Raw genomic sequence first — 9,201 nt, 5'->3', positions numbered from 1 at the left:
AGAACTGACAAATTCAATATAACTTTATTCAAAATTTATAAAAAATTTGAATCGAAAGATAGTTTCAAATTTTACTCAGACAAAAATCAAACGATCTGAAAAAGAAATCTAGAAGAATGGCAAAGTTAGCCAAGAAAAAGCTGAAGGCTACTAACAAGAAGCCGAAACCTACTAACAAGAAACGGAAACCTCCTAACATGAAGCGGTATAAGGTAAATCACAAAAAAATCGCAATGAATCATAGCGTAACCCAGGTACGTAGCGCCATAATAACCCGCGCAGTAGCTCGAGCGCTAAAGGCAAATCGGGCATCTGAAACTTTTGTGACAAATACCCCCAAAAAACCCAGGCGATGTAATAACAACAAGGAAAAAGTGCAAAAGCCTCAACAACAAGAGAAGGCAAAAAATTTTACCAAGCCCGCAAATGTTGGGAGACCGTCCGTACAAACCCCAAGTTGGGGACAAATGAAACAATTATTCAAAGAAACTTTTAATGCAACGCAAGCTGTTAAGAATAAGGCAATAAAGAAAGAACCTTTAAAAAAGGCAAAAAAACCAGCTTATGGTAGGAATGGTAAAACTAACCAGCGTATACCAGATCCATTCACGATAATGGAAAGTTCCTTTGTTTGTAACGAGGATAACAAATATAAAAGGAACCAACCCAAGACGCAGGGTAAAAGGAAGGGTGTCATGAAGAAAAAGCCAGTTCCTGTTGTCAAAAAACGTAAGAAGCCAATAAAGGGTAAAGAAAAACAAAAAATAAAAGCAAAAAAACAAATAGCGAAAAAACCGTTTAAAGCAGCAGGAACGGGCAACTACGGAAAGAAACATATGCCAAAAAATGCACTGAAAAAAGTGGGTACCGCTACGAAGGCTTTACGGCAGAAGAAAGGAGTAAATACGAAAAAAGGAGTGAAAAAAAGGCCAGTTCCTGCTCTCAAAAAGAATAACAAATCAATAAAGGTTGAAAGAGGACAAAAAAAGAAAACAAAAAAACAGAATATGAAAAAATCGATTACGGCAACAAGAAAGAAAAACCATGCCAAGAAAAAGCTTTCCAAAAATGCACGGAAAAAAGTCGGTAACGCTACGAAGGCTTTACGGCAGAAGAGAGTAGTAAATGCGAAAAAAGGGGTGAAAAAAAGGCCAGTTCCTGCTCTCAAAAAAAATAACAAATCAATAAAGGGTAAAAGTGGACAAAAAAAGAAAGCAAAAAAACAGAATATGAAAAAATCGATTACGGCAGCAAGAAAGGAAAACCATGCCAAGAAAAAACTTCCAAAAAATGCACGGAAAAAAGTCTGTAACGCTACGAAGGCTTTGCGGCAGAACAAGGAAGAAAAGAAGAAAAAAGAGAAAAATAAGGTAAAGCCAGTTCCTGCTCTTATGATGACTTGTGTACGAGTGACATTACCCAAGAAAAGAAAAGCAATAGCTTATGATAACATAAGCCCCGTTCCTCGCAAGAGGAAACGGAACTAGATAAATAATACAAAACAAAAATTTTTATATTTTATATTTTTTTTTTATTTCCGAATATTTTTATTTTAATATTTTATTTAATTTGATATATATACTGCATATTTTTTATTTATATTTTTGTATATTTATTTTATTTTTTATATTTTTTTTTATATTTTTTATATATATTGTGTATTTTTATATATATTGCATCTTTTTTATACATATTGCATTTTTTTTATATATATCATATTTTTTATATGTACTGTATATTTTGTAAATTGTTTATATTGCACATTTTTTATATATTTTGTATATTTTTTGTATATATTGTATTTCTGTCAAAATTCCAAATTATAATAAAAACATTTTCGGCCCAAACACTGTGAATTTTGTTTTATAAAATAGTTTTGTTTTAGTTCATAAATATTGAAACTATTTTATTTTTTGCAACTACTAGAGATATTTTCATTAGATACATATTAATAGCATGTCTCCATTACATAATAACCATGACATCAATAAACCAGAAAGGAGTATATTCTCTTGAGCATCATGTGTCATCATTATAAATTTGAAAGCTCAAGAAATTTCATACATTTAATAACAAAAATACATTTTGTATGCTTACAGAAAATTTCGTGAGTTATTAATATTAAGAAAATAGCAAAAGTATAATTACTCCATTTAAGTTTTAGGCACAATTAACTACTGATACTATCTTAGCGTTTTTCTTTACGCTTCCTTTTTAAAATAGTGATAATGTGGTTCATATCCCTTCTCATTTCATTGAGAACGATATTAATTTTTAACGTAGATATGACCAAAGATTTTCATTAATATCTTCTTCCAAAAACGCCAAAGCATAATTTATCATTGTTCTTCTTCGCTCAGGGCTTCGCGCTATATATTATAACAGGTAATATGGCCGAGGTGTAGAGTTATTTTGATCCGTTATGGAATGATTTGATTTCGAAAGTAGTATTCATCCCGGTATAAATGATTCTTTCAAGTTGAACAAAGTTTTTTACAACTTAAAAAATGTGGTGAACAGTGACGAGATATGTTTAAAAGTAAAAGAGGAAAAACACCATTTACATTGCATTTTAATTTTGCTACGAGAATTTAACGCCCGATGATACCAATAATGCATCCAATGACATCACGGTACTTGTCTTGTCATTTTATGTCACAATTTCTATAAATTTCTTGGTTTTTGTATTAAACACTTTGTTGCACATTAGTGTTTTTCAATCAAGACCAAATAACATTTTTAGATAAATAATTATCCTAAAGCCAATACAATAAAATAATATGATTATCTACAAAAATCAATTGTGCGCAATTGGGAAAAAAATTCAATTTTTAATATAAAAGTTTCTTTGGTTTAATTGCGTAGACTCATCTACAAGGAAGTAAATACTCTTAATTTGATTTCTGTACTTCGGCACAGTAAAGATTAAAAACTTTTCCTTATTTAAGCCAATTCAAGCTGCTAATGTACCATAATATGCCACAGGATTATTTTTCTATTTCACAATCCAAGTTTATATTGCTTATAAATGAAATCAATGAAATTAAGCTTACAACACTGTGCCAATCTCACCGACTGCTCGCTGATAGCTATTTGCCGTTTGCCGTTTGCTATTTGTCGCAAGCCAAACGCTATGGGATCGGCTGCATCAGAGGCACAGCCACTGAAGCTCGCTTCAATTTATATTCCAGTTGCACCTCTACGTGAGGATGAGAGCTTGCTACGAGTTATTCAATTCAATTTTACATATTTCACACACCCACATAATAAACACCTCGTCGGTAATAATTTTATTAAGAAGTAATTTACTTATATACAAAAATAAAATATATATATGTTTGGCTTTTGGGAATGTGGGTGTTTAACGTGAAATGGATATAAACTGACAGGAGAGGCAAACTACAAGCAAACTCCGTCGCATTATAACTGCCATTACACTTACCGTAAGAGTAACGGTAATGGCTCCGGTAATGGTTATTCCGAGTGGTGCTATGCTCGCTGAAACGAGGCTGATGTGCGTTCGCATATGAAATTTCAATCATTTCATTTTGCTCACGTGAATTGCTGAATCCTTTCCACGTTCACTAACTTGGCTTATAAATTTGAATCCAAAAAAAGCTAAAATAAAATATGTGCCATGTATAAAAAATATTCCAAAAAATATCAACCAAAAAAATGTTACTTATACGATACGTCGAGCCGTTTCATATTTTTTTGTTGAACTTGCGAATGTGTGAACTCGCGTGCTGTCAACTGCAAAAGAAAAATCATAATTTTATTTATTATCTGAAAAGAAATAAAAGGAAATAAGGAATGAGATATGAGAAAAATTACAAAAACACAACAACACAAAGTCAAAATAAAATTAAACATTATTTAATTTTCTTTTGTCAAAATTTTATTTTTAAGCCCATTAGTATAATTGGGATTTATTTTCTGAGGTTGCCAAATAGACATGGAAAGACGAAAAAGCCACTGTAATTGATTTAAATTTTTTTTCGCTTTCACTTCTTAATTTGTTGTTTATTTTTGAATAATAGATTTTAAAAGATTTTAGCACAAAATTTAATAAAACAATTTTATCAGTCAAAGATTTGTGCTTTTCAGTTATATCAAAATAAATAAATGGAAATACGAAAACAAGTAACCCATGTTATTATTATTCAGTGATTCTTGACTTGATCCCATAGTAGTTTCACTTATCCGTACTACATTACTTTAAGGATGCCTAACGTTAATTTCCAAAAAACTTTTTTTCATTAACGGCTTTTAATACTTTTTGTAGTCCTTGGCAACGTATTAACTACAATTGTACTTAAATGTGAACTCTATATTAATTTAACATAAATTTGTAATGAACCTATTCACGACCGTTGATAACTGGGATAGCTCACGGTCCTCCAGGGTTGTTACAAGAATATTTCTTTATAACCTTGAATCTTCTTGTAATATAAATTTTAACACGTATTAATTTTGATTTATTTTCTTTATTATTTTTTTAGTTTAATTTCTTTATTTTTACAATATATAGATTTAATACTTATTAACTACGAAAATTAATCACAATTACAAATATTAGAAATAATATAATTCCTGACATAGTAAAACGATTAATATACCATATTCGGAAGAGTATCCAACGTTACCGACTGAACTACCTTGGTAGACTGGGAAACAACGTTACTGACTAGGCTACGCTGGAAGGTTGAAAATCAACGTTACCGACTAGGCTGCGTTGCTAGTAATCAGCGTTACCGATTTGGCTACGCTGGAAGGTTGGGAATCAATAGTGCTATGAATATATAATTTACCTTGTTCACTATTTCTGTGAAGGATCCGAGGCATCCGAGGCATTCGATGCATCCTGTTGCTGCAATGTGAAGATGTCACCTGCTGTGAGTGCTGTGACCAAATGACCATGCACTTGCTACGATGCGCACTGTTGTAAGTTCTATGACCAAGTGACTCTTGTTCAATTTTTCCATTTATAACGGAACTTCTGTTGTTGTTTGCTTAGTTATTGCCTACAATATCATCCTGTTGTCTGCGAGTAGCGTTGCTATGAGCTTGCTCCATGCATTCGGTTGTGCGATGATTTTGTTGAAGTTATTGTAGTAGTTTTGATATGTTCTCCCCGTATTTGCTTGAGCATGGGTTTTCTCTGTTCTTGCTATGATTGTATTTCTGTGTATTTAATGCATTCGTTTGTTGATTTTGTTGGCAAAAATTTGACAAAACTACACATAACAGAAACTGGGTGGTGTTATTAATAAAAATATTATACTAAAAATATGATTACTTATTTACAATAATTTAATTTTATTAATATTTAATAGCTTATTTTTATTATGGCGATGTTGCTGTTAAGTGTAATCGTCACAAATTTAATTTTTGAAGAATAGAACTTGCAAAGAATATTGTAATGTTGCTTGGTTGATTGCAGTACCAGGGTAGCAGAGAGGTTTCCACTGTTCATAATATACAATTTTTGACAGTTTTATTAACACATTTCTCGCAAAAAACCTTACAACGTAAAAGGAAACACCAAACACTAAATCTACCCCACTGAATTTAGGTGATTAAACAGAACTTTCGACGTTACAAACTGTCAAGAAAGTATTGTCCTAAAAATAGAGTCTTCTGCAAAACAAAGCTGAACATTTACAAAAAAATCCTTTAATATTTCTGTTGTTCATAAACTGCATATCCACGATTTCCGCAGTGAGTATTCAAAAAAATTCACAGTTTCTCTACGTGAAAACCTCTTCACCAGTGAGTAGAGAGAATTACAGTTAACAATATAGTATTTACGCGATCCCTCTTAATGAGTTTCCAAGATCAGGTTCTATTATATAAGGGTCATGTTAACCGAAAATTTGCATATAACTTAAGTGTCTTCCAAAATATTATATAGAATATATATAAAATTTATTACAGCATTTATAAAAAATTTTTCGTATTGTGCTAATTCATCTATTACCATTTATCTAATTTCAACCAATAGATCAATCGACCTTTAATATCTAAATCTCCATCGTATTCTGTTCGCGGATAATGTTTTTCGGTCTGAGATCCCTGGTTTCATCTAATTATGTTCAAATGCTAATTTTTAAAAGTTGTTCCAATTTACTGTCCAATTTTTAATTCAATAAAGACATCAACATCTAATTTAGATATCTTTAACAACTAGTTTCAACTTACAGTGCAGCTTAAAGTAAGACCAAAAAAAAGTGAGGACAAAAGTAATTTCACAAACAAGAAATATAGGGTAACATCTTCTTATATACTTATATATAAATACACATAAATATACAGTCATAGTCAAAAGTATTTACACAACGAAAATTTTTGTACATATTGCATAAAAACTTTCGTTGTGTAAATACTTTTGACTATGGCTGTATATATTCTAGAACCGTTTAATTTAATACGTTATCAGAGCCATAAAAATAAAATAGAATGATATACTTAAAAATACTATTATACTATTAATAATATTAATAGTATGTGTACATATAGTACTATAATAAAATTATGTAAATACATATATATATATATAATTGCATTTTGATGCTTTTTATGGTTTTATTAAATTCCGTTCAGAATATATAAACAATTTGTAATCAATTTATACAAGTGCTTTCAGAATAGCTATAATTTAGTTCTTTAATATTAAATGTGACAATATGGTATAGATAAGTCAGGATCGGTTCTTATTTCAATTATTAACGGGATAATTGGTCAATTTAAGTAGAAATAAAAACACTATAAGTTATTATTTAGATTTAAAAGCAGTTTATAATTAATTGAAAATAATTCCAATGTTTTCAATGTATTTTCGGTAACCCATATATTCGGGATGGATTTGTTGTATATGTACATAATTTTTGTTTTTCTGTTTTATTGATTACTGAAAAGTTTTGCGACTATTGTATTATTTATTGTTTGTAAAGTGAAATTGTATCCTTTCTGGGTATTCGGTATGTCATAATATCATTCACTAAATTCTTAATTTCTTTGTCATAATATTCTTTTTTATAGCAACTGTCTTGTTGCCTTTATCAGATTTAAGTATTAAAATATTTTTGGTCAGTTTTGAAAATGTTCGCGGTTGCTCCACTGTACGCAATATGTATTTCTTCATAGGAGAATGTGTTAGTTGTCTTTTGTACCTTTCAATCATACCGAAAAGTTATGTTGTATTAATACAGTCTTCCCCATCTGTTAAATGTTAAAGCAGTATTTATGTAATAAAGTAAATAATCAAATAAAGTTTAAAACAAAAAGAAATTTGTATATCAATCTCTGACTACATATAACTTTCAATTAAAAAAATAAATGTCGGTGTGATAATATGGACTTAGCCCAGTATGTCTCTCCAGACGCTTCTGCACGTACGCCTTCTCCAGTTAAGTACATCAGGTCCGGTTAGTCCTCATTCCACTTTATTACTCCACTAGACACATGGTCTACCTCTACACCTTCTTCCTCCAACTACTGCTTCAAACTCCTTTCTAGCTATACAATCTTCATCCATTTTCACGACCAAGCCTGCGAAACTTTTGGATGTTAATTCGCTGAATTATATCAATGTTGTGATAAAGCACGTACAGGTCGTGGTAGATTTATATGAGGTAGTCGTTGCCAACTCGTAGAGGACCAAAGATTTTACGAAGAACTTTCAAGAACTTTATCCAATTATAGAACGGGGTGCATATTTCATATTTTTATTCACAAAGTTACCTTTCGAAGACAAAGTACTTAGACACAAAGCAAGCACAACTTGTGACTGATCGGTTACCAGTAAAATCAATCAACATCGGATAGCTTTCAACAAGATATTTAAATTGCTCATTTACCACATTTTCTATCAAGCTGCCATATTATTTAAAATAATGAAAACATTGTAATTTAGTAAATTAGCTATAAATGAAATATATTCATTTGATCTTCAATTAAAATTTTAATTTGTGTCAAATATTTTAACTCACGCGTCAGCTGCTGTGCTTCACTGTCAACCTTGCGTATGAGTAACTTTTAACTGCTTCGCTAATTCAATAAAATTTTATTTTTCACACAAATTAAGTATAAATTTGTAACACCACTAATTGAAAAATTCAACTGCAATCTTGATAGCTTTTTAAATATAAACATAAACATAAACATAAACATAAACAAAAAGAAAAAGAAAAACAAAAGCAAAAGCAAAAACAAAAACAAATAAATTAAACAAAAACTATGAAAAAATAAATAAAAATAAAAAACAATATAAAGAGGAAAATGTTAAATAAAAACTACATCAATAAAAAATCGTCAAATAAAAAGTTCAAATTGCTTTTGAAAAAATCTGGACCGACCATATCAATTGATGCACATTCAACAGCGATTGCCAAATGCTATCATCATTTAAAATCACCATAGAAATGGCATATGTTTCCACTAAATTCAATGAGCAAAAAAGGTGCTTTCCCAAGGAAGCTAAACTAAAAAAATGAATTCCATAAGAAGAAAAAAGCAAACATTTGCGGAAAAATATCAAAGCGACTTGAATGAAAATCGCTATTCAAATGCAAAAATCTGCTGAAATTTGAATGAGCATTTGCTGCTACCACTCCACCGGAGTTACCATTCCAGTGCGGCATGGAGCATGCAGCATGCAGCAAATTTTATGCAACATTGAATATAAAAAAATGTCTATTTGTTTATACTACTCGTACCTTTTACAAAAAAAAAAAAATCCTCGACGAGGAATTTCAGTGCAAAAACTAAATTGAATTTTAAAATCTGTTTTTCATTTCATTCGACAAAGTAAAAAATACATCCGGAGAATAAAGAAAAAACGAAAAAATTCAATAAAAACCAAATAAATTATTTGCAAATCAAATGCTATTTTTTAAAAATGCAAATGAAAAAATAAATTAAATTATTTGTTTGCTTAAAAAAAATAAAAAAAAATAGAAATAAAAATGATAATAAAAATAAAAAAAAGTGAATAATGAAATCACTCTGATTTAAATTTTAATTTGATCCTTCTGTGTTCTGTTTAATGTCGGCATTTATGATGTAAATGCAAAAAATTCCAAACACAAGCTGGAACATTCTCCACAAACATCCATAGAAATATAAACATCCAATTTATTAAAACAAAAGTTTAATTAAACAAAATAAAGTTATTGAAGGTTGCCTTCAACATTAGCTGGA

This window comes from Teleopsis dalmanni, chromosome X (genome assembly GCF_002237135.1).
Source record: "Teleopsis dalmanni isolate 2A chromosome X, ASM223713v2, whole genome shotgun sequence".
Classification (NCBI taxonomy): domain Eukaryota; kingdom Metazoa; phylum Arthropoda; class Insecta; order Diptera; family Diopsidae; genus Teleopsis; species Teleopsis dalmanni.
The sequence above is the reverse complement of the archived record's forward strand: the minus strand, read 5'-3'. Positions refer to the sequence as shown.